General features: G+C 29.3%; 1 protein-coding gene and 1 long non-coding RNA gene across 3 annotated transcripts in view; one reads left to right on the forward strand and one right to left on the reverse strand.

The window, feature by feature from the left end:
- LOC124418689 overlaps positions 1–19657 on the reverse strand; it is a 207673-nt gene that overhangs the window by 32947 nt on the left and 155069 nt on the right. For both annotated transcript variants that reach the window (XR_006940150.1, XR_006940149.1), the window contains exon 4: positions 9825–9864. This is a non-coding gene — a long non-coding RNA (uncharacterized LOC124418689). The remainder of the gene's footprint in view (positions 1–9824; positions 9865–19657) is intronic.
- The window catches only part of LOC111676053, a 55506-nt gene continuing 55111 nt past the window's right edge, over positions 19263–19657 (forward strand). Inside the window, exon 1 of the mRNA XM_046945687.1 lies at positions 19263–19649. The gene's annotated coding sequence lies outside the window, so the exon portion shown is untranslated. The remainder of the gene's footprint in view (positions 19650–19657) is intronic.

Consider the following 19657-nt stretch of genomic DNA (forward strand, 5'->3'; position numbering starts at 1 on the left):
GGTGGGGTAAGGCCCGTATACCTCTACATTCATTCTTTATCATATACAATTGACACCAACTCATTTCCAACGCTTAGTCCCACAGTCACTCCTCTGTGGGGTATCTGTATCTGATTTTCGGCAACAGCACCGAACCTTATCCCGAAATATTGACTATTATCATGCATCAGTCTTTTAACCGCCACTTATTCTCTTCCCGCGAATTTGGGTTCAACCAACAGCCACTACGTGGATCCCGAAGAAACCTCAACCAACTGACCAGCCAGGACATAGTCCTGCGGGCAACTGGCCACCCGTAGTACCAGATTATGCGGTGCTCTGGTCAGACCTCTGGCAATCTATGCAAGGACTAAGCCAAGCAGTAGACTGAGACACCAATTTTTCAATCCCGGTCAGATTGGAGGTATTGGGCCCTCTTTATACCCCGGGATTGCAATAACACCAAGGCGGAGGTCTTCGCCAAGGTAACATGCCCCCGGGGGGAGCTCTCTCAAGACTATAGCACATCGATGACTACCTCAATTGAGGCCGCTCACGAGTAAGTCGGATTCCAACTTTTATTATTTCAACATTTTCTAAAGTTGCGATCGCAAAGTGTCCTACATGTAAACCGCCGTAATTGTATTATGTGGTAGGTCAATTTTGAATCGGTTTTAAAATGCCTCAAATGATCGACATCTAAATTGACTTGATGGCTCTCTCAAGACTATCGCAGATCGATGACTGCTCACGAGTAATGCTTTGATTATTAATTTGATTAGTAATAAATGTGATGTCGGAATCCTACTCTTATTATTTCAAATTAACCGCCATAATTGTCATATGTAGTGGGTGGGGGTTTGATCGGTTCTAAACTGTCACAAAGGGAAAAAAAGATAAAATAGACATGTACTTCTGAATTCAGAACCAATTGCAGACAGATTGTTTTGATTATGACCATCAAAAATAAAACAATGTACTTTCAAATAAATACCATTTATCACAACTTCAAAAGTAGCACTAAGTGAGTTTTTTACCTTCTGTGGAAGTGAAGTTTATTGACTTCCAAAGAAGCGAAAAGAATCCAATTTTTTTTTAATTGAATTATTCATTTATGTAAATATTATGTATAGTTTCACTTCCTTAAAACTTCCAAAAAATTAAAAATTATTTTCTGGAAATGATTGCAGATATAGTGAACTTGGAATCAATTAAAAACGACATCCCTCCTATGACAAGACTGTGTTAAATCACCACTTCTTCAGGTCTATTTCAGTACTTCCAAGAAGTAAGTTCTACTTCTTTTTAGTTTCTTTTGAAGTCCTTTACTGCTTGGTGTATTAAACAACGAATGTCACGGAAACGTCTACTATAATAGCGGTCATAAAAAAAAAACGAAGAGGGAATAATTAAATGCTTCAGTTGTATCTTATATAGTTTTCTTAAATCCATCTTTCTGAAAAATAGTATCACTTTCAAGTTATTTATTTTTGTCGCATAGTATAGCGAATACCAAATGTGGCCACCACTTAACTATTTTATTTTATCTAAATAGTCTTTTAAACTCTTTGAGCCACAACCAGTCCAGATGTTTGGTTGCTGGAGCCGAGCAACAGATGAAAAAAAAGATGTGATTCCTTGTACACAAACTTTATGTTTGTGTGTGGTAAAATTTGTGAACGATTCTGGTGAGCAAGTTAAAAAACATAATTATTATTTGCCGCAATTAAAAATTAAAAACTTAAAACTATGATTATGGTCTATCGTTTGACTGTCTATGTCTATGAGCCAAGTGTACTAAAGTCTAGAATGAATAGTGATTTCACATCATAAAATGTCACGCAATTTTAATTCAGAACCCCATACTGATGGGACACAGAGACATTTATTTTTCACTTCATAAAATTTTTAGCCACAATGCATACTTTTTGTTTTATATGGCCTAAGTATAGTAGTGTACAAAGTTGCAAGCAACATTGCATGATTTATCCTGCTGAGATTTTTGTCACACTTGCTACATTGCACCATACAAACTCCCCACATAGAATCTTACGATAGCCAAAGTGTATAATAAAATTTAATTAACGTATAATATTGTGAAATCACAGGGTTATTACTTCCACTTCTAAGGACTTTAAACAATTGCTATTTTTTTTCTTTTCTTCTTTTTCACTTAATTTTCAAACTTCCAACATGCAACATTAAAAGAAATTGTTAGAAAATTTGTTTATATATGTGTATGTTTTTTGTTTGTTTGTTTAAATTTGTTTACAAATTAAAACAAATAACATCATCGTTAGTTATTGGATACATTGTGTGTTGGTTGGTTTTCATTATTTGCAAATTGATACACCTTGATTTGTTAAGATCGAAGAAAATAAATAAACAACTAAATAATGTTTGAAATTTGAACACACACACACATACACACACAAAGTGTATTCAAATCATTTTATAAACAAGGATTTAAATTTTTGGAAAAAAGAGTACCATGAAAGCTACAACTAAAACGCAACAAAATAATAAAATAATTCAACACAATTTTGATTACATCTGTTGTGGCACCAGAATATACAAGAGTTGTGGAGCTTTCTTAAATAATATATTACTTGTAAATTACACTCAAAAAAATAAACAAAAATTTTTATAAAAATTAATAAATACTAATAAACTTTTTTTATATGAGTTCGTATATGAGTTCAAGTTTATTATTTTTAGCAATTTTTATTCTATAAATTAATTTATGGTTTTAACTGATTATTTCAGCATAATAATGCGACAAGTAGTTACTACGCTTGCTTACAAATAACTAATTATGTAAGTACTCATAAATGGGGTTTGTCTTAAACACAAACAATTGCACAGAACATTGGTCTTTTGTCCGTTTATTCGCTGCCGTATTTACAACACCATAGAAAAACTGTTCTCCATTTGTTGCTAGGTATGTCAATCATTACAAGAGTACTTGAAAGTAATGCTGACGGTAAATTCATTACGAAATATTTTGCTATGTAGTTCTCTGTTTTCGCATGGATGTATTTACTTTACTAAAGTTCGGCAGTACTTGATCGAACCTAGATGTAAATTGCATGAAATTGCCCAATATCGCTCATAGTCTTTAAGGTGCTGCCGAAGTTAACATCGAATTATATTAGACTTTAGCGCCCACATAAGGTTCTCTTTTTGAAATACATATTATGTTAACGACCACATTAGTATGCGATGAATTAAATTTTTGAGTTTCAGGTTCAAGAATGTAAATTGCTCTAAAAATCTTTAGAATGCTAGGTTCCTAGTTGATCCTAGCGACTATTTATGTTCCCCCGTGTTACTTTGTTGTTATTGCAATCATGCTAGCAATATCTCAAGTATGCCGAGACTATAAACTGGTGATGTCAAATGTAACCTCGGCTTCGCTTTGGAATAATTAGGCATGGGGTCAGAGCACCAGATAATCTCGAACTACGTGTGGCTAGGTACCCGCAGGACTTGCCCTGGCTGGTCAGTGTACAAAGCAACATAAGCTACATTCCTGAACCCGATCGGTATTTCATACCGGCCTTGTAGTGGAACTTCGGTATATGCTGGGGAATTGTCAGGTCGGCGTTTAATATTATGATCATGGAAATAAAACTGATGCGAAAATTGGTGCTTGATCGGAAAAGTCTCCATATATTGAAGATTAGTACTGATTAAGTATGCATTTTAAAGATTTGGGGAAGTTTTTCGGTGTTGTTGCCTTCGCAACAGGAATTATTGATTCATGGTACGTGACTAATTGTCGTGTAGATTATTAGGTATTCGGACTGCCAAATATGTCTCTAGGTGTTGTTGACGAAACAACAGGCCTAGTGTAGTTGCGCGGACTTAAAGAGGTTAAAGGGGCTACCATGGCAAGAGATTAGATAGCTCAATGGACCGACTCATCCGTTGAAGAATTCAGGGGCGCGTGGTAGACCGTTCTCAAGTCTATTCTAAAGCACTCGACATTCGTCATTTACGTCCAATTTTGATCTGGACCTGCCGACTCGTTCATCTCACTGTGGGATCAACAATAGGGTCCGAGTGAGAGGACTTAGGGTGATAACATTTTTAAAAATTTTCTATCAAGGGCAGAAATGTTTGCTATAAAAAAAGATCAAACACACATTCTAAATAATGGAATAAAATGTCTGTCGGTCCGGCTAAAAAAAATGAAACAGGCGCAAAACGAAAAAGCAGAAGGCAAATGAAAAAAGAAACGAAGAAAAATTGGCATAAATAATTTATAGCATTGCTTTAACAATGTGGTTGTTGTTGTGTAGATCAAGGAATCTATCGGAAACTAAGTGGTACTTTTGTCAACTATCAACTACTGGTTTCCTAAAATTATTCAACTGGTTTCCTAAAATTATTCAACTTGTTTCCTAAAATTATTCAACTTGTAGATAGTTGAAGTAGCCGAATTTTAAAGCCAATTGAAAAAAAATGGTTACCTAAAGTCTTTTTCTGAGGGTAAAACAAATTTGATGCACTATGGATACAAAAATACGCAAAACCGACCACGAGTACATACACAAAAAACCCAACAAATACAAATAAACAAAATATTGCGAATAAATAAAAAAATTATAAATAATTTTATATAAGTATATCAGCTAGCCATCATATACGCAGTCGTATAAATACAATTTATAAAAATAACAAAAACAACAAAAATTACACAAAGATTAAGTACGCGCGATAAATTTTTGTATAAATCTTAACAATAAGTCGCCCGAAGACAATTTTGGGCACAATACACCACTCAAGTCAAACAAACATTATTGCAACATTGGAGTAGAGAAGAGTGTGTAGAGTCCTCTACAAAAGCTATTTTGAATATCAAAGTAATTTTATAAGTAAATAAGAGGGATCTTTTTACCACTTTGCCACTCTTTAACTGTTTTCGAAAAAAAAAGATTTCTTAGCAGTTTTATTTAATATTTTTATTATAAACTTATGGGTTGTTTGTTATTTTTGCTGTTTATAAGGGGAGTTGATAATTTTTCTTCTTTTTTTTCTTTTTTGAACAAATATAATGGTATGATGGGTTTAGGTGGAGGAGTTAAAGTGAATCCAAAAACAAAAATAGGGTGCTCTGATTGTAAGTTGATATTATTTTTTTATTGGTGCTTTTTTATTGTTTTGGGGACGGTCAAGTCACTCAAGTCACATATAAGTGGATACATGAAAACTGAAATACAAAAAAATAAATAAATAAGAGTTTAATAGCCTTCAGCATTTGACCACATTTATATTATTATTGTTAGCTGTTTGGTATGTGTTTTGTTTGGCAAACATTTTTATTTTCTGTGTTTTAGTATGAAGAAGTATATCTTTTTGGGGGCTTTTGTCTTGTGGTCTTTAAAGAAAACAAAAGTTGTAAAAAAGTGGCTTAAACAATGACTGAATTTCAAATACAATATAAAAAAGAAACTTTATTTAATAGACTTAATGGTCTTGTTTTTATTTTTTGTTAAAAATCATAATTATGAAAAATATTATTAATATAAAAAACTATATTACATTTTGAAATATGTGAACGTATTTTTTAGTTGTTACAATTTTTAACCTACTTTGTTTCTTTTATTTCTTTTTATTATTAAATATCATCATTTTCATTTAATTCATTTAAAAGTTGTTGCCTTTTAAATGAAATCTTAATAGATAGCCTGAAGATTGAAACCGCGCCTAATAACTAAAAGCATTGTTTAAGTTTAAGCCTGACTTAGACATACGTAGTTTTTTATAATTGTTTTAAGGCGGTGGTAGTCAAAGAGGTTTTATACTATTTTACAAATGTCATTTTTGCGAAAAAAAAAACTAGTTTAAGTTTTAAATGTTTTTTGTCCATTTTATCAACAAACCCTATCTGTTTACCACAATAATAAAAAACTCCAATGGAGAAAAAAATGTAGTTTTATAGAGCAGACTAGAGCAAGGTTTTGCTCTAGTCTGCTCTAGTCTAGAGCAATGTTTTATAGAAAAACTTGCTCTAGTCTAGAGTAAAGTTTTATAGAAGAAATTGCTCTAGTCTAGGGCAAAGTTTTATAGAAAAACTGGTTCTACTCTAGAGCAAAGTTTCATAGAAAAACTTGTTCTAGTCTAGAGCAAAGTTTTATAGAAAAACTTGCTCTAGTCTAGATCAAAGTTTTATAGAAAAACTGGCTCTAGTTTAGAGTAAAGTTTTATAGAAAAACTTGCACTAGTCTAGAGCAAAATCTTATAGAAAAACTTATTCTAGTCTAGAGCAAGCTTTTGCTCTTGCCTGCTATAGTCTAGAGTAAAGTTTTATAGAAAAACTTGCTCTAGTCTAAAGTTTCATAGAAAAACTTTTTTTATATACATAAAATGTTTTATAGAAAAACTTGATCTTATAAAGACAATATCATCCTTTAAATACTTTAATTTAATTTTGTAAAATAAAGAATACTTTTCAATTTCATGTATTTTGCTCTTGCGAAATATATTAAATTTAAAATTTATTAAAACTTATTACAAAATTATTTTGTATTCAAATATTTAAAGAGATTTAAAAACAAAAGACAGCACAATGAACACATGCTGTTAAAAAGAGCAAACATTGTAGACAACAAAAAAATATATAAAAATAATCCTTTTTAGCAAACAAACAGCACAAACAACAGAAAGCACAAACATTAAATTCTAGCGAGAGAAAAAAAGGATCAACAATTGCAAAAATAATAATGCATAAAAAATAAAAGAAAAACAAAAATTTATACCAACAACCTAAAATGGCAGCAGTACAGTGAATTCAGATATAATTTTGCATTTTAAAATAGAAAGCCAAAGAGATAGAAACAAGTGCCTTCACATGATGCTCATGAGTTAATAACTCAAAAACAAAAAAATTTGCACACTCACAAGACAACAAGAGCAACAACAGCAATCATAAACAAAATGTTAAATTTTTAAAGGATAATCTGTTATTTTCCTTTTAACCTTCAGAATATGAAATTTTATAAACTCACACACATACCGGCACACACTTGCCTGACACTAATATATAAATGTAAATTTTAATGTTATTTTTTTTCTTTTTTGTTTCTCATTGTTCTTGACAATGTAGAATTTTACAAATATTTTCATCAATATTAAGATAATCTTTTCTTTGTTAGTCCATTGTGCGCTTTGTATCTTTTCTTTTAAAACGCGCGTGCCTTCTTTTTGTACCCTTTGTTTTAAACATAATTCATTTATATATATTTGTATTAAAATATTTTGTTTTCAACATTTGTTTTTATTCATAATCCTTTCTTTTTATCTTTCAGTGTGTTTTGTATTTGACCTCTTTGCCAGCCAACCAGCAGCCAACAAAATAAACCCTTGTACTTGGTATCTTGTATGTCCTAAACTGTCACTGCTTATCGCGGTAATCGGCCAGGGTTTTTTGTGTTAAATAACAAAAGAAATGTTCTTTTGATGAACAAAGGAAACAAAAAAAGCGTTTTAACACAAAAATTACATTCTTACAACCTGTCACAGCAATGTAGCGCCATGCGCCTGAGATTAAAAGAGAGTTCAATATTGGGAGCTTTATACAAAAACTACGAGTATTATAAAAGGATTGCAGAAGAAATAATATAAATCAAAGGTATTAAAGAATTTTAAAAAAATTTAATAAAATCTAACAAAGAAACTGAGTTTTTCTGTAAAATTTTATCTAGATTAGAGCAAGTTGTTCGAGTGGAGCAAGTGGTCTAGACTAAACTTTGATCTAGACTACAGCATGTTTTTCTAAAAAACTTTGCTCAAGAGTGGAGAATGTTGATCTACAACACTTTGCACTAGACTAGAGCAAGTTTTTCTATAAAACTTTGCCTACACTAGAGCATGTTTCTCTATAAAACTTTGCTCTAGACTTGAGCAAGTTTCTCTATATAACTTTGCTCTAGATAAGAGCAAGTTTTTCCATTAAACTTTGCTCTAGACTAGAGCAAGTTTTTCAATAAAACTTTGCTCTAGACTAGAGCAAGTTCTTCTATAAAACTTTGCTCTAGACTAGAGCAAGTTTTTCTATAAAACTTTGCTATAGACTAGAGCAAGTTTTTCTATAAAACTTTGCTCTAGACTAGAGCAAGTTTTTCTATAAAACTTTGCTCTAGACTAGAGCAAGTTTTTCTATAAAACTTTGCTCTAGACTAGAGCAAGTTTTTCTATAAAACTTTGCTCTAGACTAGAGCAAGTTTTTATATAAAACTTTGCTCTAGACTAGAGCAAGTTTTTCTATAAAACTTTGCTCTAGACTAAAGCAAGTTTCTCTATAAAACTTTGCTCTAGACTAGAGCAAGTTTCTCTATAAAACTTTACTCTAGTCAAGAGCAAGTTTCTCTATAAAACTTTGCTCTAGACTAGAGCAAGTTTCTCTATAAAACTTTACTCTAGTCAAGAGCAAGTTCTTCGATAAAACTTTGCTCTAGACTAAAACAAGTTTTTCTATAAAACTTTTCTCTAGACTAGACGAGAGCAAGTTTTTTCTTTAAAACTTTACTTTAAACTAGGAGAGAGCAAAGTTTAATAGACTTTCAATGTTTTCTGTAGAACCTTAAGCTGCCACTTGTTTGTTATTTCTTAAATTTCAAATTTTTGTATTTAACTTTACAAAAATAACAAAATTATTGTCAGTAATTAATTTGTAAAGAGATAAAATAATTGAATTAAAAACAATTTTAGGAAACAGTAAGGGCATCATTTAAAAAATTTACTCAATCAACCATCCAAATAAAGTTTTATTGCAAAATTCTTATTGCCACATGATGCCGCTGATAATGTAGATAATTAATTTAAAATTGAATTAAGCACAAATTATCAATGGTTGTTCATTAAATAAAGAAAGAGCGAGAGGGAGAAAAAAACACAAGGTAATAAATTTGACAAGCGTTAATTTTAAACATTAAACTGAAAATTCAAAAGGGCTTTTATTACAACAAAGCAAAATCAAATATAAGATATAACAATTAAAAACCTTAAGTTAAGAAAAAAATATGATAAATTTATATACAATAGACTGACAAACTGACTCTCTACTGGTTGGTGGATTAACTGACATTTTAAAAACTCTAAAAAAGATTTTGAATTGAAAAGAACTACAACAAAATTTGTGTAACAAAAAAATCAATATAATAAATGATATTTTTGAAATATCGACAAATAATGATGCAAAAGTAGGTGTTGAGTTAGATTTTTTTTAATTTTAAATAAATTTAATTTTAGTTTTCTTTATATAAAAAGAATGAACTTCATTTGAAAGTCATTAATTTTCATGGTTTTAATAAATGACTATTTTTTGTAACAAATTTTACAATTTCTTTGGTAACCTTTTATCAAGCTGGGAGGTCCTTTTGTTAAAAACAACAACAACGACGACAAGAAATACTAGTTTGCTAAAAATTTTCTTTGTGTAAGCCTGAGAATTTACAAAATATTAAAGCAGGTCCTTTAATGGATTTGAAATGCTTGTTCAACATTTGTTTTAAACTAATCATCAGTAGTAATAAATGATATTTTGATTTAGTTACTTAAACAACAAATAAATGAACCCACTATTGTTTGATTTTCATATTTTTTTTGTTGAATTTAAACACAAGCCTGGGAACCTGCCTTTATCAAATACTTGAATTCTTTGGTTTAATTCAATAGTGGACATTTCATTGTTGTATTGCTTTGTGTTTTTTTGAGAGGCGGCAAAAAGATCAAACGTAACAATTATCGAGACTGGGCCAATTATAGGATTTTATTTGTGTGATCTTTTGATATTTTTTCTTAAACAATAGGATAAAAGTGAAACTGGAAAAAACACTTACCTTTCTTTTTTTTCTTAAGCAATGACAATTTGGCGATTTTCTGTAAAGAAAAAAATAGATTTTTTAAATAAAAACTATTGAGTTTTTTAAAGGTATTTATAAAAACTATTAATCAAAATATTGGTCCATGAAATTAGATTTTCTTTTGGTGTCATGTATTTAAGATTGTTAGTTACACATTTAGTTCTTGAACTAGTCAGGTTATACAGAACTATATACTTTTGTTTTTATTTAACGACAGACGGACCTACGTATTTCGGATCAACGATTTCATTTAATTTTCTTTCACAACTATCTGTTTTATATTCAAAGCTTAGTATTGACATCAATCCGTTGTCAATAGTGAGCTTAACACGTATGCTAACCTTTACACAATGGATGTATATAAAATTTAGATTTCGACAACGAATTGTTGCAGATGGACCTACGTATTACGGACCAAAGATTTCATATATTAATTTTTTTAACACTACATTTAAATGATAAAATGACAACAATCCGTTGTTAATAGGGAGCTTACTTAGCACATTGATTAACCTTTAGACTACGATTGTGTATACAACTTAGATTTCGACAACGAATTGTTGCAATGTTATCAAAGTTGCGTTGTCAACATAACATAATGTTATCGTACGAATGTATATACTTTGACAACGGACGTTATTGAAAAATTTGGTGTCAGTTTGGTACCAAGTGTGTAAATTTCTTTTCCCCTTGTTAATGTTAACTTTGAATAATCAGATACGCCTTAAGTTTTTAATTCTCAAGGACCTATCGTTTTTTAAGCAGTAAGACGGACAGACATTTGAGGTGAGTTTAATATCAAAATTTATCTAAACTTGGATACAATAACTAATTGGCCCATTTTATAAGTACATGTTTTCTATAATGGGAGAACTATTTAAAAACATTTCATCGATCACATTCCTCATATATGTTTCCTATCGTGACTTTAACAGACATTACGAACATATGTAATGAATTTAATTTGAATGAATTCACAGTAAGGATTTCGGAACAAATACTATCTGGTTCATTTATAATGACAAACATTTATAAAAACAGAGAATATTTTGTAAAAAGTTCATCTCTATTATTATTATTATTTCTGGTCGGATATTTGAAAAAAGTTTGATTAAATGTCTTCTGATTTGTGCACAATCATTCGTAAAACTTCAACTATTTTGGGATTCATACTACTTGGGCAAATTTTTTTTAAAGCAGAGAGTTTTTATTCCCCCATGACCAATCTTCAACAAACATACTTATATACGAAAGGAAATTTTAGAAGAGTTTGATATCAAATTGATCTGAATTTGTCTAAGTATAAAGTCTGTGATTTAAATGGAATGTTTTTATATAAAAATGTTTTATTTCTCATCGCGATATACATATATCCAATGAAAGGCTATATCAGCCAATGACTTCACTTTACAAAACTATCCCTGTAGAATTCAATTTAAACCTTCCAATGAAAGGACCCATAGAACCAAATTTTCAAAAAATATTGTATATATTCTTAAGCTATAGTGGCCAATGACTTCACTTTATCCCTCTAGAATTTAATTTAAAAAGGAGTACTGTAAAGTTAGACGAAGTTGGAAAAGATTTGGCATAATTTTTTATTTGTGAAACAATGATATAGTTTGAAAGAATCAGATGTCGACACCTTTTAACTAACAAATGTGAACTACCAAGCAAAAAAAGATCTTACAAAGAAGCGAAAAAGAAGTAGAATTTACTCCATGAAAGTACTGAAGAAGACATGAAGAAGTGATGATTTTAACACATAGGAGGAATGTTCTTTTTATTTGTCCAAATTCACTACATCTGAAGTCTATCATAGGAAGTAATTTTTATGTTCTTTATTTGGAAGTTATTAGGAAGTAAAATTGTAGTATTATAGAATTTAACTTAAATAATATTAAAAAGAGTTTAATTCCAAAAAAAATAGTTAAAAAATTCCTTAAATTTTGAACAAAATTGGATTCTTTTCGCTTAGTGCTACTTTTGAAATTATAATAAATGTTATTCGTTTTATTTTTGCTGGATAACAATCAATTAATATGCATGATTTAGTTTGGTATCGGTACCTTTTGCTTGGAAATTTACCGTTTCTTAACCCATACTTTAAAGAAATAAACATTATCCTAGTTAAATAAAGTTTTTATTCAAGCAACTTGTTAAAGTAGTGAAATCATTGTTACAATTTAACGATTTTTTGTTATGAAAATATTTGCTTTACTTTCTTAGTTGATAACACTGTTTAGTTTATTTTTAGTGGCTTTGATTAAATCTTTGAAAAAAATATATATCACACAGTTTCTTATTTGTTGTTTGATCTTATAATTGGTCATTTCCAAAAGACTAGTTAGTGTGAGGTTATCTTAGGTTAATATCTGTGTGGTTAAATGCGGCAAAAAATTCTTTGATAAAAGTCCTTTCATTTTTTCCTATACACAGATAAGAATCACACTTCGTTGACACACCTAGGTAGAGGAGGAGAAGTAAGGAAAGAGAGTTAATTTTAAAATGGTACTAATTTTCTTTGTTTAAATATCGAACCGACAAATTTCCTTTAAGGCTTTCTATTCTATTTCTTCTTTATTTTCTCTTCCTGTTTCATTAGACAATTTGCATTTAGAATACATGTTATTTCCCTCATTATTTTTTTTTATTTCGAAAATGTTTGAGTGTATTTTCACTGACCATGAAAGCAAGAATATATATTTCCATGGAATTTTGTTCAAGGCACGCGTCATGTGTTTTTATGTGTTACAAGGAAACTGTTGTGTAAGATTTTTTTTGTGAATTTTTTGGTTTGTCTTTTAGTATTTAGTTTAGAATATAAAATGGTAGTAGAGCAATAGTAGAAATAGTGAATTGCATAATAAAATAATTAAGTTTTAAAAAAATTATGAATTAATATTTTATGGCATTATAGAGTTATATTTATTCAAGTTGCCCGTATAATATTTTATTTTTTTAATTTATAACATCTTTTTATATTATTATTTTTTATTGTAATTATAATTTATTATTTTAATAGGTGTTAAAAATATTTAAATGTCATCATTATAAAGACAAAATTTATATTGCTGTTGTACAAATAATTAGAGTAGTTAGTGTTTTACTCGTAATTTTATATAAATTTAGAAATAATTTATATGAAAAAACAGTTGGAAAGTAAAGAAATAGTTTTTGGATATAAATATTTTTATCTCAATAAATACTCTTTTTTTGGTAAAAAACTGACTGGCCTTTAATTAAATATTAAATAGCTATTTCGGTATCGAAAAGAAAAAAATAATTTTGTCGAAATTTTGTATTTTTAAAGAAAACCAGTGAATAACAAATAATTTTGATCTGTTTCTGTTGAATACACCGTCCGACACTCAAAATTGGATCATAAGATGTATAAAAAATCTTTTTTTGAAAAAATAGCATTGAACGTTTTAATAGATTTTTAGGGATAAGATTTAAAAAAAAATTTAAACAGATTTTTATCCTAACGGTTTCATTTAAAATTAAAAAAAAAATTCTTCCCAACTCTTTTTGTTGTCTTGACACCAATTGTTACATTGTTTGATATGTAAAGTATTTTAAAATATTTTTTGAAAAATGTACTTTGAAGTCTTTTTGAAAGGACACAGGATCACGAAATTTAAAAATATTTTTTTTTCCTTTAAATTTATAACATCAGATGAATATCATCAGGTTCTTGTCTAACGATTTTTTTCTCTTTTTGACGGACGGTGATATAGTCGACACTCGTTCTATGAAACGATTGGTTAATCAATGATTATAACTCTATTCCCCTTAAAGTATACCAATCGGCTCAAAATCACTTTCAGATTCGATTTAGCTATGTAATGCTTGTGCGCACGCTACAGGTTGCAATTTTCAAGATAATTTGAAGAAATTTGGCACATACTCTTTTTTTGGATGAACGCTATTGAAAATAGTTGAAATCGGTCCATTATTTCGACACTTATTTGGTGGCGCTTAAAGTGTCATCATCACAACATTCGACCACAAAACTATTTAAAATGAAGTGGTTAAGATGCTTTGCCTCATCCATCTTATGGCTCAGATGCTTTGTCTAGGCTACGCTTTACTACAGAACTGGGTACATGAAATAAACTTGATTCATTCTTAACCTATAAAACTGAGCAGTTCTTTAGTAAGGGATTCATATATCGTCAAAAAGTTGGGAAAATTTCATAGCTTAAGCTTCATGTGAAAAGATAAAAAATAAGAATTCTAACAAAAAAATCTGTCATTTCATATATTCAAATTATAATACAGAATAGACTATTCGCATTTTGAAATAAAACTACATATTTAAATTTTTAAAGAACTTTACTTTTTTTAATTCTTGTAGAAAATTCTGTAAAATCACAAAATTTCAAAACCCAAGCAAAAAAGTATCACAATCAATATGTTCACACAGAAAAAATTTTTGCCGTCGGTCGTTGAAAACCACCAATTCACAAAAAAATCAAACGTAAATTCACTACAATCGAGAAAAAATCAAACAAGTTCTCATACGACAGACGACTACCCCCATCAAGTTAAACAATTGTACACGATTTTTTTTTGTATTGCCTTTTTTCAAATGTTATATTTAATTTAATTGTGTCTGAAATACCTAAAGCCAACGGCAAGAGCACACAACAAAATAATCGAGTAAAATGAATAAAAACAACAAGAAAAAGTAAAACCTGGTACTATCAATAAACAGATGAATGAAAGAGACTTTATATAATACAAATTGAAAAAATAGAGAGTAAAAATCAGAGAAATAAAGAAATAACTCAATGAATAAAAACTCAAATACTTAAGAAACTCAAATACTTAACTGAAAATGTTTACAAAAATATAAATTATATAGAACTGTTTTATCGACTTTTTTATTACAGAAAATGTACTCTTTACTCATTGAAACATACTCTTAAGAGGAAATACCTCACACTCATAGCCTTTTCAAAACTCATTGCTCATTTCCGCTCTCACACACACACATTCATACAAACTCTAACACTCATTACAGAAATAAACTCAGAGTCAGTCAGTGACATACCGGTTTTCCACACAAAACTGTGACACATAGAAAAAAACATTTGTTGGAGTGTCACAGCATAAAGAGATCGTATTTTACGAATACCAAGACATTTGTTAAACACACTCAGTGATAAACATACTCACTCTTTAAATTGTCCCATGTCCTCTCATACCAACCGGTAGACGAGTGTTTGTATTAAATGTGTTTGTTTTTGGATTTTGTGGTGATATAATTCTGCTTCTTCTTCCTCTTTTAAATACATTTTGCTACTGTACATATACATATTATGTATATATAGAGGACTACTCATACAAGTATATAATGTCTTTGTATGCTAGAAATGTTGTTGTAGTTTATTTGTCATTCAGAGGTGTCTCCCTACTGTAGTGAGAAAGGGAAAGCGTTAGAACAATTTTAATGTGTTTGAGTATACTTTTAAGATGCGTAAGTATGTGTCTGTCGTCCGATTTATATAGAAGAATAAAAAAATTTAACAAGAACCATATAGTTGTTGTTGTTCTTTATATTTCTTATTGAGTATATGTCTCCTGAATTTTATGGAAAATTCAAATATGCTCAATTGGATACATGTCTCCTATGTGCACTAAAAGTTACTAAGTGAATTTTCCTTAAAGCGGGAGTATTTACATATACATTTTCTACTATATGTGGTTATATACGTATGTATATAAAGTTTATTTCTATAGTGACATTATTCTTTGAGCAAACATTTTGTTGGTTTTTAAATGTAACCAATTGTCGTTTATTGCCCAAATAAAGGTGGGAGAATTAATATACATGTTCTTAAATGTGTATTTCGGACCATTGCAGTAACAAAAATGTATGTATTTTTAAATGCTCATGGTTTCTAAACCCTTGTATATATTACTATAACTGTTCTGAAGTTGACTTTGTAGGATACTAGAATATAAACCAGAAATATTTCTGGTTTTACTGGTGACGATGGTAATTTTCATTATTCACCTTGAAAATCCTTTTATAAATTTAAAATTAATTGTTTTCAAATGAAGCTTTTCTATTCTTAAAATAAGCTTTAATCTCACAAAAAAAACTTGATAACTGCAGGCGTTTGAGTCCGCCAACCTTGCACCTCTTTTTTTGGATATCCAGCATAACACAGTTCGTTGAATGTAGGAAAAATTACCCAAATTTCTGTAGAGTTAAACAAAGAGTATGTCATCTATTAAATTTAGAATTTACAAACTTAGGACATCCCGATGTTTATAATAGTTAATTCTAATTTTGAGGGTTATTACATATGTGGACGACTTTATTAACAGCTAATAATTCTATAGACTTACTGCCTTATTCATAAACATTTATCAAAGGCTTATAGAACAAATTTTCCATTAAAATTACCTTTGATAAATGTTTATTAATAACATCCTTAATCTAAGGATCGGTGCTAAGTTCTCCAACAATTCGTAATCATCATCTAGATCTTTTCTAAATTTCATGGGGTTTCACAAGATATTTAGATGATTACGTATGTCGGCGACTGAACATATAACATATTCCACCAATGAATTCACAGAATTTCGAAACGCTTTAAGAGCGAAACTACATCGACACGCTTGTCACAATACTTTTTTCCCAGATTTGTCCAATTATATTTAAAGTTTGAGAAGTTTATAACAAAGCGAATGAATGTTTCGCCATTGCCACCACAAGGAATAAGCCTTAGAGAAAGGAAGGAAGGTTTTCTATATCCTCATGTAGAGCAAAAAACATTCAGCAAATATAGATGTTTTAATTATAACAAAGCGAATGAATGTTTCGCCATTGCGAAAAACCACAAAGAATGATAACATGTTATTTTAACGAAGTTTTAGATAAAAACCCTTCAACACCTTAGACTCCCATCAATTCATTCATCATCAATTCATTAGCAACACGAAAAGTTAAACCATGCCTCATGCTGCTATCTCTCTCTCTAAAATCATTAAACCACAAGGAATAAGCCCTAGAGAAAGGAAGGAAGATTTTATATATCCTCATGTAGAGCAAAAAACATTCAGCAAATTTAGATATTTACAGAATTAATTAATCTAGTGCGAAACAGTTATTTATGAAGTTTCAATATTTATGTTTATTTAGTTGCGATCAGCAATCAAGGTTTGTTCCTCTTTTATACTTTAGCTCTCTTTTCTACGAACTGAAACTTTGTTGATTAGTATAAATACGATCCCTACAATTAATGTTTTTGAATTCTATAAAAGAAATGGGTACATATTGAGCAAAGTTTGGATTACACTGAAGTTCACAGATCCAAGTTTGCAGGTTTTCATTAATATTGTTTTCTATTTTATTCAAATTATTAAAAAGTTATGATTTTTGAAAACATTTTTACATCTGAGGATAAATGACGTCAAATCAAATCTCACATTCATTGATTGAAATGTATATGTTGATGATAATATGTTTATATCTAAATAGAAATTCAGCATTTCTTTAGCAAAACTATTCGATATATTTTTCCATAATTCTTTAAGAATTAGTTATTTTCTCTTTCAAAAACACAGAGCATTCATCGTTTAGTTAGGATTTCTTCCACATAACTATTCGAAGTACTCTTCGGCGATTCAAAAATCATAGTTTCCGTTGAAAGAATGCAAAATAAACGATACCTATTTGAAGAATTATTAATTTATAATAGCAATTACAAGTATGAACAAAATAAAACAACTTTGTTATGTGCTATCATTTGAACTAAAAGTAAATTTTGGTCCTTTATTTTCTTAAAAGTTAAATATTGACTGATGAAAACAATTATTTTTTTTAATAAATTAAGAAACTGAAAGCTGTGTTAAGATAGTAGATTTTTATATCCTTCAAGAAAATTGTAAGAAAAATTATTTGGGGATGTGTGATGAGAAATCTTGTTGATAATCTCATATTCATTGATTGAAATGAATATTGTGATGATATTGTATTTAGATGTATTTCAATAGAAATTTATCAGTTCTCTTCGATATTTCCAGATGAACGTGTTATCTCATGCTCTAAAACCCTAATTATTCATTAGTAAGTCAGCATTTCTCTACCAAATTTATCAAAAGAATACTTCGGTGAGGCAAGAATTCTACTTATAAAGATGTATGTATCAGAAGAATTCTTCTGTAAGTCAAAAATAATGACTTCCCTTCGAAGAATTCACTTTTTTAACAAAAAGATTCGAAATATTCTTTGATAATTTCAGACAATTATACATATATATATGTTTGTATTCTAAAACCTCAAATTGTTAGGAGTAAGTCAGTATTAGTTTAGCAAATTTATCAAAAGAATTCTTCGGTGAATCAATAATAGTGACTTATATTCGAAGAATACAAAACTTTATACCACATTTCTAAAAGAATTGATTCTTATTAAAATAATTTCTACTTTATAATAGCGATCACTGATAGAAACAAACACGACTTAGGTACTTTGTCAATCTTTCCAATTAGAATTCAAAATCAATCCTTTTTAACCCTTTCTATAGAAATTCAACAAAGTCTTAACAGCCTTTTAAAAGAAATCTTATAAGATTCTATTTAGAAACAAATTATGCAAATTGCCAACTAAATTTTGACAGTTTTGCTACTTTTTCTTTAAAAAATAAGAAAAAAAATCACATGCAAATTATTTACAGTAGAAATTAATATAAATATTTAATTACTAACACTTTAAGCATGTTTAAGAAGAAAATATTTAAGAAGAAAACAAAAAATAACAAAAGTAAAACAAAATTAACTAAAAATCATGATTTAAAGCAAGTGCTAAATGTAAATGATTAGTGAATGAGTAAAAAAAAAAAATAAAAAAAATACTAACACAATTATAACTATAAAAAAGAGAAGAGAGAATTAAAATTTGAATTAAAAATAGTATAAAAAAATATTAAAAATTAGAAAATATATATAAACATTTTTATTTAAAGCAGAGTGATAGGGAAAAGTGAGTTTTTAAGAGCTAACTTAAGGGAGAGTTTATATACTTGAGAATTTTATATAAAATTATTAATACTCTTTTATTTATAATATTTACTCTTGTTGGGTTTATAGAGAGTAAATATATTGAATTGGTATTGGTTTTTTTTCTTTTACACTTTCTGGGGTTTTGGTGGTCGTTTTGCTATGGTTTCAATACTGTGTAAGTTTGTTGTTTATTTTTTCTCTTTTTAAAATGTATCACATGTATATAGGGTATGGGATATGGATGACTGTTGGACAGACAACACCACTGCTAGCTAACGTACTTACGAACAGACGCATAAATGCTGGCATAGATGGTCGGTCGTTTGGTTGGATTTTTTTCTTATTTTTTTTAGTTTTTTTTTCTGTTGTGTGTTGTGTTTTTTTTCTATCTTCTGTTTAATATTTTGTACTGTTGTGTTTTGTTGGTCTGGTTCTCAACCAACGTTTACATTTTATACCATACATTCAGCCATACCAACAACAAACACACACTTCTATACATACACACAGAGTTGTCGTTGTTGTCGGTCGTCCATTGCTAACATGCCAGCAGCCACTCCAGTGGCTTGCGACTTGCCTACTATCAAACATCTGAACGTCGCGTATACATTATATTTGAAAAAAAAATAACAAAAAAATTATATATAAAATAAATATATAAACGGACGTGTTAAATGCGTCGCTACTTTTATAATATTGTTTATTAAAAAATATAAAAATAAATTATTGAAAGAAATAAATTTTTGAAAATATTAAAAAAACCTAAAAAATAAACGTAATGTGAGTGT

The sequence above is a fragment of the Lucilia cuprina genome, chromosome 3 (assembly GCF_022045245.1).
Source record: "Lucilia cuprina isolate Lc7/37 chromosome 3, ASM2204524v1, whole genome shotgun sequence".
Lineage (NCBI taxonomy): Eukaryota > Metazoa > Arthropoda > Insecta > Diptera > Calliphoridae > Lucilia > Lucilia cuprina.